The following is a 24,186-nucleotide window of genomic DNA, read 5'->3' as shown; positions in this document are numbered from 1 at the left end:
TGCATGTACGATTCGAATCTAAATTTAGTTTAACGGTTCATTTGAAATTCCTGCAGCGATATCGATTCATACGACACACGAACTATTCCCTGCTATTTTGTCGCCAAACAAAAGTCCCTCAAGCACACAGCATTGCAGGAACATTATACAAGTAAAAACACAGGACACCCCCCCCCTGCAATTCCCGCTCTTCCCTCGGGTTTTGGGGCCATGATTTTAATTTACTGGGGCATAAACTGTCTTCGACATTGGCAATTTCACTTTACTAACCCAAAAATTGGTATATACATGTAGATTATATAAATTAAAGATTAAAAAAGGAAAGAGTCACTCGCCTGACACAATTTTTTACCCGCCTGACTCAAAATTAACCAGCCATGGCAAGTAAAAATCAGCCTAATTTCCATAAGTGATAAGTAACTTTAGATGATGTTTTTTTTGCACAATATGTCAATCCAGCGGATAAATTTAAGGCATTTTAATATCTTGTGATCTGACAAACTAAGTCTTGTGTTTGCTAGTGTGATTTTATTGTAAACATGTGAATCTTATAGATCAGACGTAAATGAACCAATGTCGGAAGGCAGTGTAGGACAGGGGTCAGAAGCTAGTGACGAGTGATTGGGGAGATATCGCAGAAAAGCAATGGAAACTGACAAGTCATTCATAGAGTGAGTATAACGTTAGCTTTAAAATTTGATAAGAGTATGAAATAACTATTGACCAGCTGGAAGGTTGTCAGAGTGAATTCCCTTAGAAACATTTACACCATTTGTATGTTACTTTCGGTAGATGACAGCATTTACAGTTTTCTATAAAAGAACCAATGTACGTTTCATCTTGTTACTCAACTGCATCATGTAAAGGCACAATGGTATATTCCAACATCAGATTGTAAGACACTAATAAGTCTCGGACCAAAATCAGATATTTCAATTAAGTCCGTGTGTACAGTTGTTGTTTTGTTATTAGATTCAGCAAACAGAAAAGACCATTTTTACAACCAGGTAATTTTTTATCCTAACCTTGGTTGCTATTATTCATGCGTGCAGTATGCAATATTACGTCATGCAAGACGGTAACACCCAGAAATATCCAGCTGATATGTGTATTTCGAACCGGCATTATTTTACCCCCCACCCATCAAAACGTCTTCAACTACTATATATTATAATAAAATATTTGTTCTCAATTCAGGATTTTATTGGACTTTGGCGTCAAGGAAGCAGACTCTGATAGTACCTTTGAACCTGACAGTGAAGAAGAAAGCTCTTATGAAGATTATGATATGTCAGATGTTGAAGATTTTGAGCTTGAATTGTCAATGATGTTAGTAAATGTCGTATGCACTTATTCAGGGCCAGATACTCTTTTAGTTGTAAAAATATAAGATTCAACATCTAAAGTATATGGTTTTGTGTTTCTCACAATCTATTGTTTGTTATGGGACGACATTGGCGATGAAAATTATGATTTCGAAGCATTGTATAAAATCATGCATATGACTTATGATGTGTTGCACCACACATATAATGCATGTTTGAGTAGCATGGATGCAGTCAAATCTGTACACATCTTAGTCAAGATCAATAATATCACTAAAAATGCATCCTATTCTGTCTGATGTAGTCTCATTATACATGTATCATGGTAATTTGATGGTTAAATAGATGAGTCGCGTCACGAGAAAATGTACCTTCCAGCAATTGCTATCAGTTCCTATATTGATCAGCGTGCACTTGAAAGCGCTGTATGATAAGAATACAAATTGTTATTCAGTCAGTAAATCAAAAATGAAAACAAACAGTTTTGACCCTGATAAGACTGCTTTCCAGAACAGGCTGTTCTAAATCCAAACTGGTCACATTAAACGTGAGGTCCTCTTTCCTGTAACATTGCTCATATAAGAAATCTTATATTTGGCTCATAATCACTGGCAATATACAACATACTGGATTGAAATCATTGCTCTCCTGATTGAACAATTTACCACACCATGCAACATAAATCACGGTTATAATTGAAAGTTAAATTTTGATATTGAGAACATAAGGCTTTACTTTAGGCAAGTCATTACTTGGTTCAACCATTGTGTGTTGTCCGGTAAAATGTTGATTAATACATATCTAAACCTGTACTTCAGCTTGATTTGTAGCTTCTATACATGAGTATTATGACATTCAGATTTTGTTTTCTCAACAGAGCAAACTATCTAACTCTAGATGATATGGAGAACCTCCCTATTCATGGTGCCTATGATAGAGATACTCTGATTGATGATGACGAGGAAGACGAGGAAGAGACAGAAGATGATGATCCACATTCAATAGAAGGAAGGGACTTGGTTGCCGAACGTAAGGCAGTTGTTTTTGAAGGCAATGTAAGACAGCTCGCCATGACGAAACCAGTCACCACCTGTACAAACGGCCACCGGAAAAACTTTGCGAAACCGAAATTTCGCAAACTTAAGTACCTTTTTTCTTAAAGATTTGCTACTTTGAGACATAGTATGCGATAAAAGTCTAATCGTTGATTAATAATTGGTTATTTTCACTCAAAAAACGCGTTTTCTTCACTATGAAATTTATAAGCAAAGTTGGGGTTCCCATGGGATTTTTGCATTTTCCCATGGGATTTTCGATTTTCCCATGGGATTTTTTCTCCAATGGGATTTTTTTTCTCCCATAATTTGCAAATGGGAGAAAAATCCCATGGGATTTTGAACATTTTAAAAAACGTGTTTTATTTGCATTTGCAAGTATTTTAACGTTATTTAAGGACTGTATATTGGTTTTATGCCAATTATATATAAAAATATATAGTAATAAAAAAATCCCATTTTAAAATGGGAGAAAAAAATCCCATGGGATTTTTTTCTTATTTTGAGAGATTTATTCATGAAACTTTCAGAAACATCATATTTTATGAAATGATGAACAACTACGATATTTTAATGCGTTTAGTCGTGTTTAAAAAAAAAACAAATTTTTTGTCCCATGGGATTTGATTTTTTTTCCAATGGGATTTTTCAGTTTCGTAAGCCGAATAAGTTTCTTAATGCGAAAAACAACGATAAAGGAAATAATATTTATAATTTTGAATAATAAATTGAATAATATAAATAACATGAATATTTTTAAAATGAGTTACAATTAAAGGTTTATGCTAGTAGAACTTATCATTTCTTGTTCGAGCAGATGGTTGAGTCCAATTGGTGAGTATGCCAGCTTAGAACCAGTATAAATGCATCGCAGACAGACAACGCTGTCATACTGTACACACCGCTGAGTAACAATCTTTATTGCATTTCATTTTGCAACAGAAAATGAACTCCGTAGTATAATTGATCTTATATATGCCCTCTGCTTTTGAAAGCGTGCAACACATTAACATAACAATAAGTCCATGCCATAAACTATGTGCAAATTCCATTCAAAGCTATATACACATTATAAAGGTCAGATGACCCGCGTCATGCGAAAATGGGTCTTATGTCATATGCGGCCAAAGTTGGTCCATCCTAGCTTGTCCAACCGCGCAGTCTGGTCAGGTTCTACGCTGACTGATATATAAAGTCAAGCCATGATTCGTGGTCTCATATCCAAACTCGGTAGCTCCTGTGCGAAACTTTCACCGGAAACGACGGCACCGAGACGGGCGCTCGAACTTTGCGGATGCGCGTTATATGTTATATATAATAGCGCGATGTGTTTTTCTTGCCTCAAATTAGTAAGCCCAATCAGCGTTTTATTGTGTTCTTTGCTTCTACTATTAACAAGAACTTCAACCGATACGAACATGAATTTTATTTTAATATGTTTATTTAATGCTCGGAAAACTCATTGTATATTTAGACTACTACTTAAAAAACAAAGTCGGGTTTTCAACATCTGTTTTCGGCATATAAATTGTTATTCCAAACCAGATTTTACGCACTTTACTGTACAAAATACCGTAAGGGCCACCGTGGTTACTCATAAAAATCCAGAGGGCGAGAATGCGAGAACGCGAAAGTACGATGACGACAGTGCGACAATACGATGGCGACAATGCGTTCGTACGATTGCGAAAACGCGCTAGTACGATGATGACAATGCGACAGTGCGACAATACAATGGCGGCAGTGCGATAGTACGGGGGCGACAATGCGATAGTCATATCGTACTGTCGCCGTGGTATCATCGCAATGTCGCCATCGTTCTATCGCATTGTCGCCATCGTATTGTCGCACTGTCGCCATCGCATTTTCGAATTGCCGCCATCATACTATCGCGTTATCGCATTGGCACCATCGTACTATCACACTGTCGGCTATCGCCATCGTTTTGTCGCACTGTCGTCATCGTATTTTCGCACTGTCGTCATCGCATTATTGCACTATCGAACTGTAGTATTGTCGCCATCGTACTATCTCACTGTCGCCATCGTATTGTCGCACTGTCGTCATCGCACTGTCTGATTGTCGTCATCGTATTATCGCGTTCTCGCATTGTCGCCATCGTACTATTGCATTGTCGCCATCGTATTGTCACCCTGTCATCATCGTATTGTCACATTGTCGCCATCGTACTATCGCGTTCTCGCGTTCTCGCCCTCTGGATTTTAATGTGTAACCACGATGGCACTAACGGTATTCCGTAATACTGCTAAAGCACAGTATGATTAGGTCACTCCCAATGCTCAAATCTCTATGTCTATTTTAGTAACAACACATGTCTATGGAAGGATATTTAGGTAAAAGTTACATCATTCGTGGTGAATATTTACATTATGACTGATGCTTATTCTAATTTGCTTTATGACAATTCCAACATGCTTGTTGTCTATTCGTTTATACTTGATGATTGCTGCAACATTACATCATTCATGATGAATATTTACATTATGCGTGATGTTTATTCTAACATGCTTCATGACAGTTCCAACATGCTTGTTCTCTATCGGTTATACTTGATGATTGTTTCAACATGCTTGGTGACTATCCAATGTTTGTGTGTTCATTATTCCTGAAACCAGTCATAATCGGTTTTGCCACTAAGCGTCATTAACAACGGCAGTTAGCAACAGGCAGTAAGCAGAATGCAAGTTACTAAATTATGACAACAGGTGGCGTGCGTTTTTTTTCCGTATGTTGAATAAATTACTTTTCGAAAAAAAAAGCGAAAACATCCGAATCATTTTGACTAGTAAACTGAATAAGCTGAATTAGTTCCCTTCGTTATATAATCTCCATTAAACTAAATACGTTCATTATTGCCATGAAGACCAGTAGGTTTACACAATGAATTGACTGCCGTGAATGTTTTTGATATTTGTAAGATGCAATTGGCACTCAAGAAATTATACATGTATTTTATTCAGAACATAACGGGGCTGATGTGTTGGAATTGTGGCCCTTCCCTTATCCAAATAATTACAGTAGACGTAATCTACCGATGTGCATTGCATATCGACCTCATATTTATAAAGTAGCCCAAACCCCCATTGCCACAGACCTGTGCGTGAAACTTTCAGATTTCTCTAGTCTGTTTACAATGCTATAATTACAATTTCTATAAACACATATTTATCATTTTATGACTATATAATGTCTGTGGTATAAAGAGAAACCTGAAAGTTACAAGTACTCGTGTCTAGTACTGTACAACTATTGTACTCCTCGTTGAGAAAACAACTACTTCATCTACATGTATTAAAATATCATAAAACATAATTTTCAATCAAGTTGGAAAAAATCAATAAATAAATGTCATATAAACAGGTTTGTCATGAACGTTGACGTCGCTCTTGGTTACCAGAAAAATTCCCACGCACGGATTTCAACCGTCATTGTTTACAATCAATTAAGTGCAGAAGTACTTGAATTTGTATAGTGTTTTTTAAAAGTGTCCAGCTACAGGTGGTTATCGTGTGGCTATAATACTAATTAGTGAAAACATATTTTGGAATGATAAGTAATCATATTATAACGAAAAATCAACTTTTCTTAAAAAAAAATAAGTTAAATATATATTCAACAAGGTATCCAACTCGAAATCATCCGAAAACGGGATGCATCGTTTTAAACAGCCATTACTTCATCAATTTTGCAGCGATTTTCACGATCTTGGTCTTATTCAACGCAGAAATAAATTTCCTTTCTGGAAATGTATATGTCTTGCAATATTTTTACAAATACTGGGTCAAATTTTAAGAAATAACACGATACACAACTCGCGTGACCCAGCTGTGATCGATCAGACAGTATTCATGACTGAAATCTTCACGGGAAAAAGGGCATTTTCCCTGCAAAGTTCACTAACCTCGATACCATAATTCAATAAAACGTATGAAAAAAAAAAACATTCTTACCGTGCTTGCCGTAGCATTATGCATCAAAACTAACTGTCCAGCGCATTTTCAAACCTTTGTTTACATACATTTCAACCAACTGACATTTTAAACACAAGAGTGATTTCATTGCTCCAATGCGGAGTTGTGTCTTTACAACTGGAGATTTCATTCATTAATACGGTCTGATCGATCACAACTGGGTCAAGCGAATTATGTATAGCTTTATTTCTTAAAATTTGACCCAGCATGTGTAGAAATATAACAATATATATACATTTCCTAAAAGGAAATTCATTTCTGCGTTGAATAAGACCAAGTCATGAAAATCGCTGCAAAATTAATTTAGTAATGGCTGTTCAAAACGATGCACCCCGTTTTCGGATGATTTCGAGTTGGATACCTTGTTATATATAAAACGATAGTGATTTTTTTATAGAAAATTTGATTTTTCGTTTTAATATGATTATTTATCATTCAAAAAGATGTTTTCACTAATTATTATCATAGCCACACGCTAACCACCTGTGTGTCCAGCACGTGTGCCGGGAGAACAGGGCTTAATGTATTTTTTTGTTAAGCTCTATAATATTTATATCCAATCTGTATGAAAAAATGTCGGTGAACATTATTCCGGTGTTAATTTTTGAAAATATTGAGGCATTCGTTAATTATGGATCAAAAACGGAACATTAATCCGCAAAAAAAACACCGGGCATATTGCATATTAGATCGGACACATGAAATTATTTCGAAAGAAAGCAATAAGAGTTTCAATTCTACGTGAGTAAGTCTCGCTGTGCACGATTACGCTCTTTCTGCTCGTATATATTTGACTCTTGGCAAATACCTAGTGTTTTATTTTGCTTAATCAAAATTATAATCTAAATACTTAAAGCAGCATGACCAACAGCTCTTTCATATGTGAAAGAGATTGACACGAAATACCTACCCATCTATAATAAAGTTTATATGTGCACTTCAATATTATAGTTTTATAGCATTTTATGTGGTGCAATATAAAAGTACTCTAGTAAATTTGAAATTATGTAATCGATTTCCTCTCAACATACATGCAAAGTTCCAGATAACTTTTTCAGCAAAATCTTGGTTTACACTCTATAATAATCCAGCCTTAAAGTCTATTATTAATTCTTTTTTTTCAGGTAAATATAATTTTTGGCACATCCGCATTTAGGTTTTTAGTCTAAGAAGAGCTCATGACAATTGCCGGGTTACAGCAGACTTTTTGCGATAAAAGGACCAGATAATGGAAAACGTTCGGCTTTTCGACTGTTGTAAAGATGGTCTGTTATTCATTATAACGTTAAAGTGCTGTTGATTTCATAATTGTAATGAGGGCCTAGACGAGTGGGAACTCATTGATAAAATGTTTACATTATATGCATTGATATTGAGTTTTACGCATGCTCACACATTTTGAATTCTTATTTTATTTTTCCAATGTGTAACCGTACGCACAAAATATAAGTCTACTTTTTTACTAAATTTAATTCAATTTTTTACGACTTTAAGCGTCTTATCTGGAGCTCTGCATACATGCATTAGTAGCATATATTGAAATATATCCATAGACTTTCTTTGGTTATTGAAGGTAAATCATGTACAAAAATTATGGTTAGTCATTAACCAAAAAAAAGTTAAGTCTACAAACACGCGGTTAATTTCGGTTCAGTAGCAAATATCTTACAAAGGTGCGCAACTTCTCCTATAACATTAAATTTCCATTGTACGCCGTAAATTTCCGTAGTCCTCCGTAGCATTTCGGAATGACTGTCAATTGACATCATTGTATCATGCATGATAGTATGTTGCTTTGTGCTTGGGTGAAACTCACATCTTACCATCGCGTTAATTTATTAAACGCATTAATATTTGATTCCATTATGCACTGCGCCTATTGCACAAGTCTCTCTGCACAAACCAACATACACATATGCAGCATGCAATTAACGAACAAGAATGTTGCATCTGTACACATGCATGATACCATTAAGCAGAATGTAAATAGACATTGGACATCAGGCAAGATGTAAGTGTCATCAAGCATGAAAAGGTGTCTACATACTAATTGAAAGTACCATCAAGAATCATGACACAGTCACAAAGAAGGATGTTATTTTTACCTAAATACCCTTCCATATTTGTCGGCAATGTGTGTTTGCTTAATTTCACTGAAGAACGTCTACTGGTAAATCTTACAAAAAAGTGATAAATAAGACTTAGTAGCAATTTTTTCGGCGTTGCTGTTTAACGTCAAATTTGGCCTTTCAACGAACTTCTTAAAAGCCCATTGAATTTTAATGAAGAAGTTTCCCGCTTGTAGGTCCGAATGAATTAAATCAAATTTTGCAACTAGCAATTTGATAGAAATCCCCATAAAACATTGCACATAGCTTTCTGAAATAAACAGGCCACATTGAACGCATTCACGATATCCAACAGCTCTCTTTGCAAAGACCTATCTAGTGTTTCTTGGCCGTGTAAGATCTATAATTAGAACATCGTCACCTAAACATCTACTAATAGAAGAGCATATTTTGGGGAAACAAATTCAATAAGAGTATAAAACGTCCACGATCAATAATGTGTAGTTTGTTAAAGATATCACGGCAGTAAAAACATAGCACTTTAAAGAGACCACAATCTGGTACATTTGGCCAATTGTTGCGTCCGTGGCGGACAATACATTTTTAAAAAGAAAGCGTACAAAAAAGCAAACACAATGTTCTTCGTAAGCTTGTTTTAATCTTAAAAACACATAATCGACAGTCATTCCAGTCAAATACAATACTAACAGTCAGCACTCTAGAGATCAAAATTGCGGATATAAATATTTAATTCTGGGATATCAAGTGTATCAAGTTCGAATTCCGGAAAAAAAAGCCGGTAGTCTGGGGCATTAGGTCCCTTACAGGGATAAAAGGTAAATCCCCGCCCGAGCCGTAGCTAATTGATTTATTGTAGTCTTTCTAGTTGCAATTTCTGGTGAGTACAATGCGGAATATTACGGATATTTGCAACATGTCGAAGTATTTCGGAAAGAAGCGAAGAGGTTTTCGTCAGTTAATATTCATGTCCGTGCCGGCCGCTAACTTATCAGAATCAATAAAAAAGAACCAGGAACAATCGGTACCGATCGCAAATTTCCGGAATTCCGATAAAGCTTCAACATTATTTGTTCTCAAATGATCGCGTACTCGAACGAATCTGTCCCTACGCCTCCAACACCCTTTAAATCTCATCGGACGTACATTGATCTCAAAATCTATCCTTGACGACTCAAATCATATTTCCTGAATAGTTTGGCCTATTGACGTCCCTGTAATTATAACAATGGTCTTTTGGATAAACAACGCTAAGTTGTTGCAATATAATAACCGTTTAAAATAGTTACCGGTTTTCATTTAATAAAATGATTAAGTCATATTCGAGATTTCAGCGATTGCCAATATTTTGCTTTTGTTTCTCATAAGCATATGGTGCTTGGTATCTGCTATTGACTCCTATGTAGATTGCAAATATTACATAACCCTTACAGCGGCCGAGCGCAGATATCTGCACTTGGCCGCTAAAAAGAAAATTCTTTGCGCATTAATTTAATTCAAATCTCATTATCATAATCAAAATCATCATCATCGTCGTCGTCGTCACTACTACCACCACCACCATCATCATCATCATCATCTTCTTCCTCCTCCTCCTCATCATCATCATTAACAACAACAGCAACCCCAACTTAACATCATCATCAAACAACAATAAACATCGGTAGCATACAATGTGCTTCATCAACCATACATAATTATATGCGTTAAAACACCATAATAGAACAGCATGAATGAAGCTGTCTATTACTCTTTTATATTTCCTATACCAATATTTTTTTCGTTAATTGAAGGACTAGTTGAAATCTTCTATAAAAGCCCCCCCCCCCCCCTCCCCAAATAAAAAAAATAAAAAAGATTAATAATAACCCTAGCAAACAGCAATAATCATAGGTTAGTTAGTATACACTGTGCTTTAGCAACCATGCATAATGAATGTTTATGACTTCGGACCGTTGTGATCAAATTTAAAAAAGCAAGATGGTATGTATGCGGCACACAACACATAGATAATTATAGTTTTATACCTTAAACGTAGTTCATCAAAATAAAGATAAGTTATTATCTATGTAATACTTCAATTAGGTTTATAACGTACGTATGCATATTTGTCTAAAACTTGTGAAATGTGATTCGTAAGCCGACGACAACATTATCATTCGGACCCTTCTCCCCACCTAACAATCGAGATTAAACACCTGTGGAGATCCCGATCTTATCAATGAATAAACCGGTTCAATGATGTCAAGCCAAATAAAACATACTATTACTATCCAAATAAATATCTATCAAAAAATGTAAATTGATATACCTACTTAACTAAAACTAAACTTAAACGATTAGCAAGAAAAATATATAAAGAAGAAGCAGGCAAAGTAGACAAATTAATTGTAACATATGTGTTCTCAGTCTCCCACTGTTGAACAATATAAATAGTATTTATCGCCACCCCAAAAGGGATCTTTATCACACGTTTGGCTCAACTAATATATAATTGTGACAGGACAAACTGTCAACAAATACCTTGTTAATGTTTTATACATAACTCCAATCAAAGGTTACCTTCCAAGGAAACTGCGGCATGTTAAAACTGTTGATTATGACAAAATGTTGTTTAGTACAAATCAGTACAATAACGTCTGTTATGTGGCCTATACTAATCCAGTTAAATAAAACTTTAATCGCAGAAAAGTTTAGATTCTTTACACCTTTAAGAAAATATATATAACAGTTCTTTCCTGTTTTAACAAAATGATACATTTAAAAATAAATTATGAAGCATCGCTAGCCATAGTAGAAAGAGAAGTAGAAGGAGAATTATTATCATTAGTAGCAGTAGCAGCAGCAGCAGCAGTAGCAGCAGCAGCAGTAGCAGTAGCAGAATCAGTAGCAGTAGCAGTAGCAGTAGCACTAGCAGTAGCACTAGCAGTAGCAGTAGAAGTAGCAGTAGAAATAGCAGTAGCAGTAGCCGTATCAGTAGCCGTATCCGCAGCAGTAACAGTAGCAGTAGCAACAGCAGCAGAAGCAGCAGCAGTATCAGTAGCAGTAGCAGTAGCACTATCAGTAGCAGCAGCAGCAGCGGCAGTGGCAGCGGCAGTGGCAGCGGCAGTAGCAGTGGCAGTAGCAGTGGCAGTAGCAGTGGCAGTAGCAGTGGCAGTAGCAGTGGCAGTAGCAGTGGCAGTAGCAGTGGCAGTAGCAGTGGCAGTAGCAGTGGCAGTAGCAGTGGCAGTAGCAGTGGCAGTAGCAGTGGCAGTAGCAGTGGCAGTAGCAGTAGCAGTGGCAGTAGCAGTGGCAGTAGCAGTAGCACTATCAGTAGCAGCAGCAGCAGCAGCAGCAGCGGCAGTGGCAGCGGCAGCGGCAGTGGCAGTGGCAGTGGCAGTGGCAGCGGCAGTGGCAGTGGCAGCGGCAGCAGTAGCAGTAGCAGTAAGAGTAGCCGAAGCAGTAGCAGTAGCGGCTTTTTGCTTTTTTGTTTTAGAAGTGTTTGTCGTATAAGAAGAACGCAAGGAAGACAAATTAATTGTAACATGTGTTATCTTAGTCTCCGTTGTAGTAGTATTTGTTGTATCTACACAGCCATTTTTCAGTCACCTGAGAGACATGTTTTTATAAGAGATTTAATTGTGGACCAATACATCGTGTATTAATATCAGTGTACCCACTGGGACACCACATGGGGCGAGGATTAACAGATAAACTAGGCCTTCAATTAATTATGCGCCTAGAGGCAAACAATACTATAACTTACTGATAATTTTAGGATTGGGATGTGTTTGTATCTTATTTGAAATTAGCTAGCTTAATTCAAAAACTAATTATAGGCTCAATATTATCACAAGAACATCATCACATATTCATTGTGCAATATATAATCATATCACCATCACAATATGCCAGAGCGTTAGTATTTATTGTGCATACATATCCTACAGCAACATTTACAAAACTTATTACAAACCAACCACTCAAGCTTTAATTAAGATTGATTTCAATTTATATTATGACATACATTAAAGATCACTGTCAATTAATTAAAAAATAGCTTTATGCTTCGTACTCAGCGATTTAAATAAAAGAAACGTTGCGTACACATTAATTGGGATTAATAAAAAAAGTCTGCAATTAAAATAATCAAATTTAAATAATACTAGAATTAGTTTCAAATTGTCGCTCAAAAAATGTATCAGTTATATCAGTTACTTGGGAATCGATTTGTTTAATCTCCGCAATCCAATAATAATTATGGTGTTTGTATGACAAATTAATAGCTATTCGTCATTGAATGTATGATACTCATAAAAATATTGAAACAATAACCACAACAACAACAACATATGTGATTATGTATATATCTTCTTCAGATACTCTGTGTCATACTTTCAAAATTATCCTCATAAGATTCATAATAATAAAATAAACACTATTGCAATCTTAGTAAAAACCAACTTAGCCGTTATGCTAATGATTTTATGTTCAGTATGCGTGTACATTTCAATATTATATAACAACAAGTGTTCACAAATACCTATGTTTAATAAATATTAAAAACATGAGAACCAATGAAGGTATTGCATTTTAATAGACTAGTTTTACCGTGTGTGTACATTCATATAAAATCTTTTGAAAATCACACTTGAGATAATGTCTTTAGGTTTTGCTATTTCTAATCGATTTAAACACCATAAAACCACCGTATTTTCTCTTACATTCTAAATTTTTTTACATTTCCTTTTTAAGCCAAAATATTTATGTTTTCATGATTCTAAATTTTCGGACATACGGATTTTCGTACAGTCAGTTAAACAGCGCTATTTTATCAGATTTTGGCCCTGTTTTTGCTTATCTGATGACCCTTCGGTCATGCATTTTTACAACCGGATTAAAGTAATAAAACAGAATCATGCCTAAGGGCAATCGACCATTACATTTGCGTACTTGGGTAAATTACCTTGTAAACCTCTAATAAGCAATGGTTCCTTCCAACAGCGTTTGAAATCATATCGTATTAAGAAAGCCAAACGTTTATTGTTTTTACTTTTTATATATTATTTCAGTTGATTGCAAAGCTGTAAAGTTGTATTTTTAAAGTAAAGAACGAAGGGAACAACACAATAAAATTATGTACACTGATGTATTATTTCTACTTCAATTAAATAATTGACAAACAAACATAACACACTTGTCTCTAAATATTTTTCGTATTTAAATTTTCCAACACGAAAAACAATATCTTTAAGTGCACGGAAATTTATAATTATTACGGCATATAGTAAAAGCAGAGTTGTCTGAACCATAAGTAAAATAAAAAATAAAAAATGACACAGCTTATTTTTCCCTCAAGTGTTAATGATAATATGGATAAACAATTAAAAATACATAAAGTCAATTGTGTTGATCACTCGTTATTGAAATATTGCAATGCCAATTATAAGACATCTGATTAAAAACAAAATGTATGGTGGAATACCTAATCTGGAAATACAAACTAATGATACTATTAATGCAACAACAACAATCACATCTTTTCAAGCGCAATCAGAAAACTGCTACAGATTTGTATTAACAAACATAAATATGTTTGTGCTTATAGATTTAGATAAACTTCAAATCTTTAAGCGTGCTATGAATTGAATATAATTTATATTTAAAAGTTTTGCTACTCTGTTGATAACTAGCAACAGCAAAAAGGAAGATACCATTTTTTATCATTTAATTTTATTTATATTTCATTGTTTATTTGTTTATGATCACAAGGATTGTTTGGATAACAGAGTGTGTTTAGATATACCGGTACCCTTAAAAATATTTTTATGAATTGCAATGAAGCGTAGAAATTAAACAGGCCCTAATACAGACACCATTTTTATCGGAATGCGATTATAGTTTCAATAGCAACTCGTAACGCTTTTTGGATTGAATGATTAATGAATACTTTTAGCGACAAATTGACTTGGTCAAATACTGCATCTTAAACGGATAAATAAAATTGAAACCATTTATTTTCAATATTATCAACATTATTATTTAGTTATTAATACATTAAGCAGCAAACTCTATTAACCAAAAAGATTTGATATAACATCCGAATTCACTGCAAAAATGAGCTAAGCGATAGGTTTTACGGTTGTTGAAATTGTTCATGATGAGAATGACGATGACGACGAAGATGACGATGACGACGACGAGGAGGAGAACAACGACGATAACAATGACGATGATGATGATGATGATGATGACACTGATGGTGATGATCACGACGATGACGACCATAACGATGTTGTTGGTGATAGTGACGATAATGCTGCTGCTGTTGCTGATGACGATGCTGCTGCTGATGATGCGGTGGAGGCGGAGGAGCAGGACGAGGACGAGGACAACGACGACGACGACGACGATGATGATGATGATGATGATGATGATGATAACGATGATGATGACGATGATGATGACGATGATGATGATGATGATGATGATGATGATGATGATGATGATGATGATGATGATGATGATGATGATGATGATGATGATAATGATGATGATGATGATGATGATAATAATGAGATGATGATTATGTTGATGATGATGATGATGATGATGATGATAACGATGATAACGATGATGTTGATGAAAATAACGATACTGTAAGTAGTAAATTAACTCATTAATTGTTATTATAATACACAAGCACATGCTAATGGATCTGTATCCGCAAGGCGGTCAAATGAAAACTCACTTGGTATAAATATGAAAAATTGAATCAAAATATCATAATGCGGAGTGTTAAAATGTGTTCAAATCTAGCGAAATTGTTGCAGTACTTTTCTTGCTTAGCCCAGTTATTTTAAAAATAATTTCAAAATACCACGATACACGTCAATTGGCTAACAAATACATTTGTAAGTTTTACCTCACTCAAAAACAGTATTTATTGAAGACAGGGCGTCAACAATGTCCGAGTTTCTTCAACGTAGCTTAAGTACCTAAAGTACCTTTCCGTTTGATTTATCGCAGGATCCTGGGTCCGCACCCACAGTCTTTTAAAGTGTCTGCATTAAAAAGGATAATAATTGTTGTTTGTAATAATCTTTGACAGCTCATAAAAACATGTAAATCCTCAATTCGTAGAGTTTCAGTATGATTTCATTTATTTAAAAAATAAAGACGGTTAACATATTTTATACACACATATATTAGTAGCTATACGCCATATAACATAGGACATAATGTATATTATAAAACAAAGCGCTGAAGGCACTGAAGTTGTTCGCTGTTGTCGTCCTTGATTAGCTTGTTCGCATTGCATATGCTTATCATTGTGCACAGGCTAATCTTATTTGACGTGCATTAAGCCTCGTTTTCCATGAAAGCAGCCAATATGTGCATATTTTAATGATAAACACTAGACTGGCCAATGGCGTTTACAAGCTGGTATATACATTCACTGCTAGAGCAGAATCATTTGTCGTCTGCTGCAGACAGGCAGTGGTAATCGTTCCTAGCAGAGTGAGTTGTGGTTCTTGCCGTACGTAAGTCTTCTAAGCACCTACTGATTTGCATTTATTACCCATTCTCTTGAAACGCCGACTAATAAAGTGCGATAAACCGCCTTTAAGCACTTGGCACATTAACAAATAAGAACATTCCACACCTAACCGAGAACCGACGTCTTTAATCGCGAAACTATTACCAGAAATTGAATACCGCCAGAAACAACAATGAGCTCACTTCGATTAAATATAAATACACTATATTCATTGCGTCCTAAGCAATCAAACATATCAACCGAAAATACCAGCGAATACAGTATTATATATGACATCGGTCTTATATATCGCCTCAGACATGCGAGAGCGCCACGATGAGTGAAGAGTGTGTGTGTGAGAGTTTGTTTACAGGTCCTACTGGGCTCTTCACGAGATTTGTGTAGCCCGACCTGAATGTTGAATGATATGGATGTAGTAACAGTTATATGAACACGATATATCCGTACCAATATCCATGCGAGCACATACTAATAATAATTATTTTTTTAATCGCCATTAGCTTGAAAATAAACGTAAATAGATACAACAAAGACCAATTCGGAGACTTTAAAAATTTTAAATTACCTCCCCTGCAATAGAAAATATATATGGAGACTCGCATTCTATGGAATATCAAAATCTCAATATATCTTTCTCCGAATTTTTTTTCTGGTAAAAATCATCTTAAATTTAGCTGTATATTCGTATGTAATTAATTAAACAAGAGTTATAAAAAGGCATCGCAAAAAAAATCGCGTTTTACTTGAATAAGTTACCTCCCTTAAGCCTATCGGAATATCAAAAATACGTATATAAACAAAACGCGTTCCTTGCATAAGTGATAATAAAGCGCGTGCCCGTGCCACTCGTCCTCCAAATACTTACTAAATATAGTACAACGTATCTACAATCATTGCGACTAACTCAAACCTCAGTAAAAAAGTAACCATGATAAATATACGTTTAGGTAATTAAGATATAAAACATACATATAAAAATTTACATGTTCCCTGTCTGCCGAACCCGATCCATGGACTATAGCCACAAGAGGTTCCTATGTACCTATGTAGCCGGATTGCGCCCTCAGAGCGCCCAACACCGACACAGATCACGCTACTCTCCGGTCAAACACAATACTACATAGGACTGCTGCCTTTGTCACCATATTATCAGAATCATTAACGAGCAAAATGGAAACTTTCAACTGTCCTTTCACTTCCTACATTAGCCATTGCCGATCTTCAATGATCGCTTATTTCCGAGAGATGCATTTTATTTTTTTCAAACTTCGAATTTTGATATATGTTTAACTTATTCATTTAGATTACATTATTTTCACTATAAATATTGACTTTGATCCAATTATCATCTGAAAAATACGATTTCGCGATTTCTTCAAAGATCGAGCGAGCCTTTTTACCTGTTTACTTATATATATCTAATTTAAGGTTACACAGATTTGAAGTTGTCGTGGCCGATTGGGTAAGGCGATGAATTAGAGATCTTTTGGGATTTTCCCGCGCAGGTTCGATTCCTGCCGACATCGCATACTTTTTGCGACGCGTTTTATTTCTTTTCCAACGTTATTTGATTTAATATAGCACATAAGCTATGTTTATTGTTAAATATATTGAAAATTGTATGCACATCCTTCAATTTTAAAATTAAAACAACGTTATGGCTAAATTGATTAATTTACTGCTGAAAATACGAATGATGCATGTTGCATTTTTATTTTTATTTCAAAAAGTAAACGGTAAATCTGTCTATTTTTTGGTATTTTTGCTGTATATAGTGTTTCTAAAAAAACTTAGTTTAAAATATAACTTAAATGATACTATTTTGAATTTTATGACACTTTGTTTTCAACCGACCCAATTTTTACTTGGCTGAAATCACTTACATTTCATGGCGCTATTCCATAGATTAAAATTTGTAAAAAATAAATATCTGTAAAAGAATACTTATTTCATCTTGTTTAAACTTTAAACACCTTTACTGCATCTGTACACACCAACTGCATGCCCATATTTGGAAATTTGAATTAATTATGGAACTTTTATATACCCCAGGGGTGAAAATAAACTAGACAAAAGCCGAGCGTGAGGGTGGTTTTGAAAAAATCGGTTTATTTTTTTTTAAGCATGGAAAGCCTACCTACAAATTTGCATGTAGTTTAGTGAAATGATGCTGATTAGGAAAATAATTAATTAAATTATATTGGATATGTGCCCATTAGAGGTGCGCAAGCTTAAAAAGGTAGAATTACCGAAATTCCCGTTCTTACACGTTGTAGCATGGATCGGGTATTGAACACGATACACGTGTGTATTAGCACCCTACTGTAGTCCCGGCGGGGTTATCAACTGCACCAATACACCGGTAAGCAACCAGGGGAATATCATATGAAAAAAGAACTATTATGCATGTTTGATTTGTTAAAGTGTGTCACAAAATTTCCCTAACTGCCGATGTCGGCTATAATTTCGGTATAAACATGCAGAGAAATTAACATATATATAATGTTATTGCCGATATGTTATTGGACATTTTGTATGTCAAATGTTCATTATTTGTATTAAAATTAAGGCGATTGTATTGAACACGATACACGTGTGTATTAGCACCCTACTGTAGTCCCGGCGGGGTTATCAACTGCACCAATACACCGGTAAGCAACCAGGGGAATATCATATGAAAAAAGAACTATCATGCATGTTTGATGTGTTAAAGTGTGTCACAAAATTTCCCTAACTGCCGATGTCGGCTATAATTTCGGTATAAACATGCAAAGAAATTAACATATATATAATGTTATTGCCGGTATGTTATTGGACATTTTGTATGTCAAATGTTCATTATTTGTATTAAAATTAAGACGATGCTTATTTGCCAGAAAGCGTTTATTTCAAATTCAAAACAAGCAATAATCATACATAATACCAAAATATAAAACTAACAAAATGACAACACTCTCGCTTAATGCAACGTTCAGAAGCACGCGCACTTAACAAAATTATTGCAACTAATGCAAGCTGTAATTAATATGTGACTACTTGCTATACAACCAGTATCATGCGAAAATTGATCTTATTTAATTGTGGTTCCCTCTTTGAATTTATGTTGCCTGTCGACTTTTAGAATAATGTGTCAGTAAGAAATGTATTGCTTGCTCTACAACCAGCATCATGCGAAAATGGATCTTATTTAATTGTAAATCCCTCTTTGAACTTAAGTTGTCAGTCGACTTTTAGAATAATGTGTCAGTAATAAATGTTTTTCTTCAGTTTCACATGTTTTTTTAAGAAAATTTAGTGAAAGATGCAAATGTGTCTTTTTTTTTTTTCTGTGTCTTCAATGTATCTTATTTATATGTGACTGCGTGCTTATTTTTTTTTTCAAGAAATGAAAGATGCAAATGTGTCTTATTTTAATTGTATCCATGTCTTAAATGTGGCTTATTTATATAAGATAAAATGATATACTGCCAGTGTCATGCAAAAAAGGATCTAATTTCTTAATATCCACATTCACGCTTTGTTCTTTATTAGCACCGTCTTTAATTAGGCTATCTATTTAAAGTACAGAGTACTGTGAACTTAATAATTGTGCAACGGTGATGTTGATCCATTATCGTTGTTAATTTAAAATGTAGACAACAAGTTAGCAATTAATGAAATCAGTTATTTTGGAAGTAAATCTATTTTTTTCTGTACAGTAGCCAGGTGGATGTGTATTGAGCGGATAAGATAGGGATCAACACAACAAGTTTCTAATACACAGTATAGACTTCCCCTATTATTGTATTTGTTATTTACCTGATTGGAATAAATAAAGTGTTAAAGATCATTTCATGTGAAAAGCAGGATTTCTGACATAATTTCAATCGTTTTGCTTTTATACACAATTTCATGGAACAATGAATATATTGGCGCAATGGAACACAATTTATAAATCAAGCTGACAGTATAGTATCAGTTTTTAATTATGTGTAATTTAATTCGCATCTCTCCCTTAACTCGTTCAATGACACGTGAACTTATATCAATTATAAAACATCACGTGCATCATTAAGTATTTTTTTTAATTATGAAAACTTATTATATGTTCTACATGGTTTTGTTTAGTTTTTTTTCTCAACCAGAGAGACATTATAAAACATTGTTATATATAAAGCGCTTTACTTTTCTACATTACATAAAGATATATCGATTTTTTTGTTAAGTGTACGTGCTTGACATATTTATAAAAAGGCAGTGTTTATTTTTGTAATAAAATCGAAAATTGACATTTAATTTGATGCAATCCACATTGTTTAACGGCCAAGCGCAGTATTCCGCTCTCGGCGGCCGATGGTGTATTGCAATATATACAATGAAAAGCTGGGTTTCTGACATAATTTCAATCGTTTTGTTGACGCGGAAGTGCTTTTTGGTGGCCAAAAATACTATTGTTCCCTTTATTTAAACCTAAATCAGTATTTTTTTACACTTGAAGGTTTGTACAGCGGGGATTTCGGTACCGGCGCGGGTTTATGTGCTTGTTAAGAATTACCGAAATCCCCGCTAAGAGGCAACATATGCTGATTTATGCTTTGATTAAACATTGATAACTAAATTGCAAAAGTGTATAGCATATTGTAAATAAGGTAGTACGATATCATTTGATTCATCAGATTTGTTTGGAAAATACTTTCTGAAGACTTATTATTACCATGTAATGTTATATTTACATATACTTTTGTGTAACCAATGTTTTAAATGTACATTTTAACTTTTTTACATTCGTTTACACATTTTTCACATTAATAAACTATTTAATAATGGAAAAAATATTCTGATAAGAGTGTTTAAATGATTAACACTAATATGATTGTGTACAAATCAAACAATAATCTTTGGTTTGTTACACATGACGCATTATTTTTAATTTAATTGCTGCAACTCTGTATGAATTTAGTTGATGGAAAGCAATTCAATGTTTACAAAGACAGTTTGCTTTTTCTTCATTTTTAGATGTGTGAAAAAGGTCATATAGTAAAGACATGGTGCTCGCAACCGAAAATAAGGAGCAGGCTTGCCGGTGACTTTCTCTTGTCTTGTGCCATTCTCACAAGTGGTAACAACAACGAGAAGGTGAAACTCATGTTTACATTCTTTGGAATGGGAGTTACAGCCAGGACCACCTTCTTCCAGATGTGTGCCAGTCATAAACCAGTATTTCAAAGACATGATTAGAAAGAACAGGGAAAGATTGATTGGAAAGGTCAGTCACAATTGCAGGTTAATCTTGCTGTGTTTATAATATCGTTTGAGTAAAGGTAATGCAGAGCAATATGTCCTTTAACAAGGATAAAGCTGAAACCTACACAAAATAGCCTTAAAGGCATTTTGCTGTTCCCTATCAAAGATCAAAATCAGTACAACATATCTTTATCGTTTCGAGTATAGAAAAGGTAAAAGCTAACCTGTATTTATGAAAGTGTTACATGTGAAAATAACAGCAACCTGATCAGTGGTCTGGAGTTCCCCTTTAATGACTTTTTTTAACCTGACCAATAAGTAGTATTTTGTTGAAGTAAAACTTATTTAAGAATATTTAATAACATATCACTTTAACTATTTCTTGAAGGAGATGGTAGAAATGACAGTCCCGGCCACAGTGCTTAGTACTGTACGCACTTCTTCATTGACCACAACACCAAAGACATTCTTTGGATGGAAATTGTGGACAAGAGGGAGACTGAGTTAAAGTCCAGTATAATGGAAAGAGAAGGGATGAAGCGTGCCATGGCTGACATATCATCAGCAGGAATTGAAATCGGAGAGATAGTGACTGATGCAATCACCACCATAGCTGCTCTGATAAGTGAGTTTATTAAGTGGATCTGTTAATACATAATTATCTTTATTGCTTATGCTAACACAGTGTAACATTTTTCTCGATGAAGAGTTAACCTGTTTATCTTGTAGTCTAGATAATGTAGCAAAATTGTAGTTACTACATTACCCGCCTGACTCAAAATTAACATCATAACAAGGGCTGTTTGTAAAACATGCATGCCCCCCATATGGGCTGTCATTTGTAGTGGCAGCCATTGTGTGAATATTTTATTTGTCACTGTGACCTTGACCTTTGACCTAGTGACCTGAAAATCAATAGGGGTCATCTGCCAGTCATGATCAATGTACCTATGAAGTTTCATGATCCTAGGCCTAATTATTATTGAGTTATCACCAGGATACCATTTTAATGTTTCGAGTCACTGTGACCTTGACCTTTGAACTTGTGACCTGAAAATTAATGGGTCATCTGCCAGTCATGATCAATGTACCTATGAAATTTCATGATCCTAGGCCTAAGCATTCTTGAGTTATCATCCGGAAACCATTTTACTATTTCGAGTCACTGTAACCTTGACCTTTGACCTAGTGACCTGAAAACAAAAAGGGGTCATCTGCCAGTCATGATCAATGTACCTATGAAGTTTCATGATCCTAGGCCTAAGCATTCTTGAGTTATGATCCGGAAACCATTTTACTATTTCGAGTCACTGTGACCTTGACCTTTGACCTAGTGACCTGAAAATCAATAGGGTCATCTGCCAGTCATGATCAATGTACCTATGAATTTCTATGATCCAAGGCCTAAGCGTTCTTGAGTTATCATCCGGAAACCATCTGGTGAACGGACCGACGGACGGACAGACCGACATGTGCAAAACAATATACCCCCTCTTCTTCGAAGGGGGGCATAAATATGGATAACATCAACTGAGCGATACAATGTAAGTCTTTCAGATGAATATTTGCTTCTGAACTGTATTCATTAGCATATCAAATGTATTAATAACAGATGTGACATACTAAACTGTTACAGAAAATCAGCACCCAGAAATATTCCACTCATTTGATGTCTGGTAAAAAGCTTGCAAATGTGAGTATTAGTAAAAATAAAAACTTAAAATTTTCTAAATCAATTTGTCAAAAATTGCTGCTGTTTATTTTCGATCCAATTTATGCGGATGATTTGACACAGATCAACATTTTCTCACAAACAGCCTATCCTTAAATCTTTGTTGCTCAGCTCATTTTCTTTTATCTAAATGTAATTGCGACCATTTAGGCCCAAACATACAAAACTATTTGTATGCTTCTGATTTCATTTTGTGAGAATTGCCATTGGATTTTCATTACTTACTACTCATTACTGGCATAATAGTTTAGTCAGTAGGTCATTTGTAAGGTGTACAAAAAGTCAAGAACCATTATTTTGTGTCTGGAAGACCCAAGTCACTGCATGTACACCTTACCTCATTTTCTTTACCAGAACGGCATTTATTTGCATAATCACATTATGTGATAACAAAAAAACCCACAAGATTCCTACTTAAAAGTAATCATGGTCTGTGTGCTTCGGGTAAAAAATGAGCAGCCTTTGACAAATTTCTACTGTAAATTTTATTATCGGAACATTATATCAATTTCATTTTGGTCTTTATCTTCGTATGAATTTTATTGCAGGCTGCAGCGGAAGTGAAGAATAAGGCATTGAGACCATGGGTTCCAGACCTGATCAACCATTTCTGGTACTGTTTCAGAAATGCAAATGGAAATGAATCTGTCCTCTTGGTAAGCTGTTTTTCCTTGTACTATAATACTGTTTTTAAACTTTTCAAAAGTTTACGTTACTTAGGCAACAGGTAGTCCATTCTTTTATATTATGCTATAAAACTGACCATTTCCCCCTTGTGGCTGAGGGGCACATCAAAACTGAATTGCAGCCACCGTTTTCCATGCGTGATCGTAAAGGCGACTAAATGGGTTCTAATAAGTGGAGTCTGTGCATCTCTAAGCTCCAGCAGATGAGGTGATTTTAATTTTAAGGCGAAGTTTGTAACGGCATCCGGACAAACGGCACCCGGTCAATCGGCACCCAGTGTTTTTTTGCATACGCGGACAGTCGGCACCCTGTAAATGTGTCGACGCGGACAGTCGGCACCCTGTAAATTTGTCGACCCGGACAATCGGCACCCGATTTATTTGTATACCCGGACAAACGGCACCCTATTTAAAATTCCCGGTCATAGCTATATGTATGGACAGAATCGTTGTGTTTTTATTGAGGATATCACTGAAAATCCGGTTGAAGTCTGTTTTAATTTTAAATCGATTCCCGCTTGTAATTGATTAAAACAAGCGTATTTG

The 24,186-nt window shown here is 35.0% G+C and overlaps 1 pseudogene; it reads left to right on the top strand.

Annotated features, from left to right (window-relative positions):
- Positions 1–445: 445 nt before the first annotated feature.
- LOC127852613 (uncharacterized) overlaps positions 446–24,186 on the top strand; it is a 28,186-nt pseudogene continuing 4,445 nt past the window's right edge.

Source organism: Dreissena polymorpha, chromosome 12 (genome assembly GCF_020536995.1).
Source record: "Dreissena polymorpha isolate Duluth1 chromosome 12, UMN_Dpol_1.0, whole genome shotgun sequence".
NCBI classification, from domain to species: Eukaryota; Metazoa; Mollusca; class Bivalvia; order Myida; family Dreissenidae; genus Dreissena; species Dreissena polymorpha.
The sequence above is the reverse complement of the archived record's forward strand: the minus strand, read 5'-3'. Positions and strand labels throughout refer to the sequence as shown.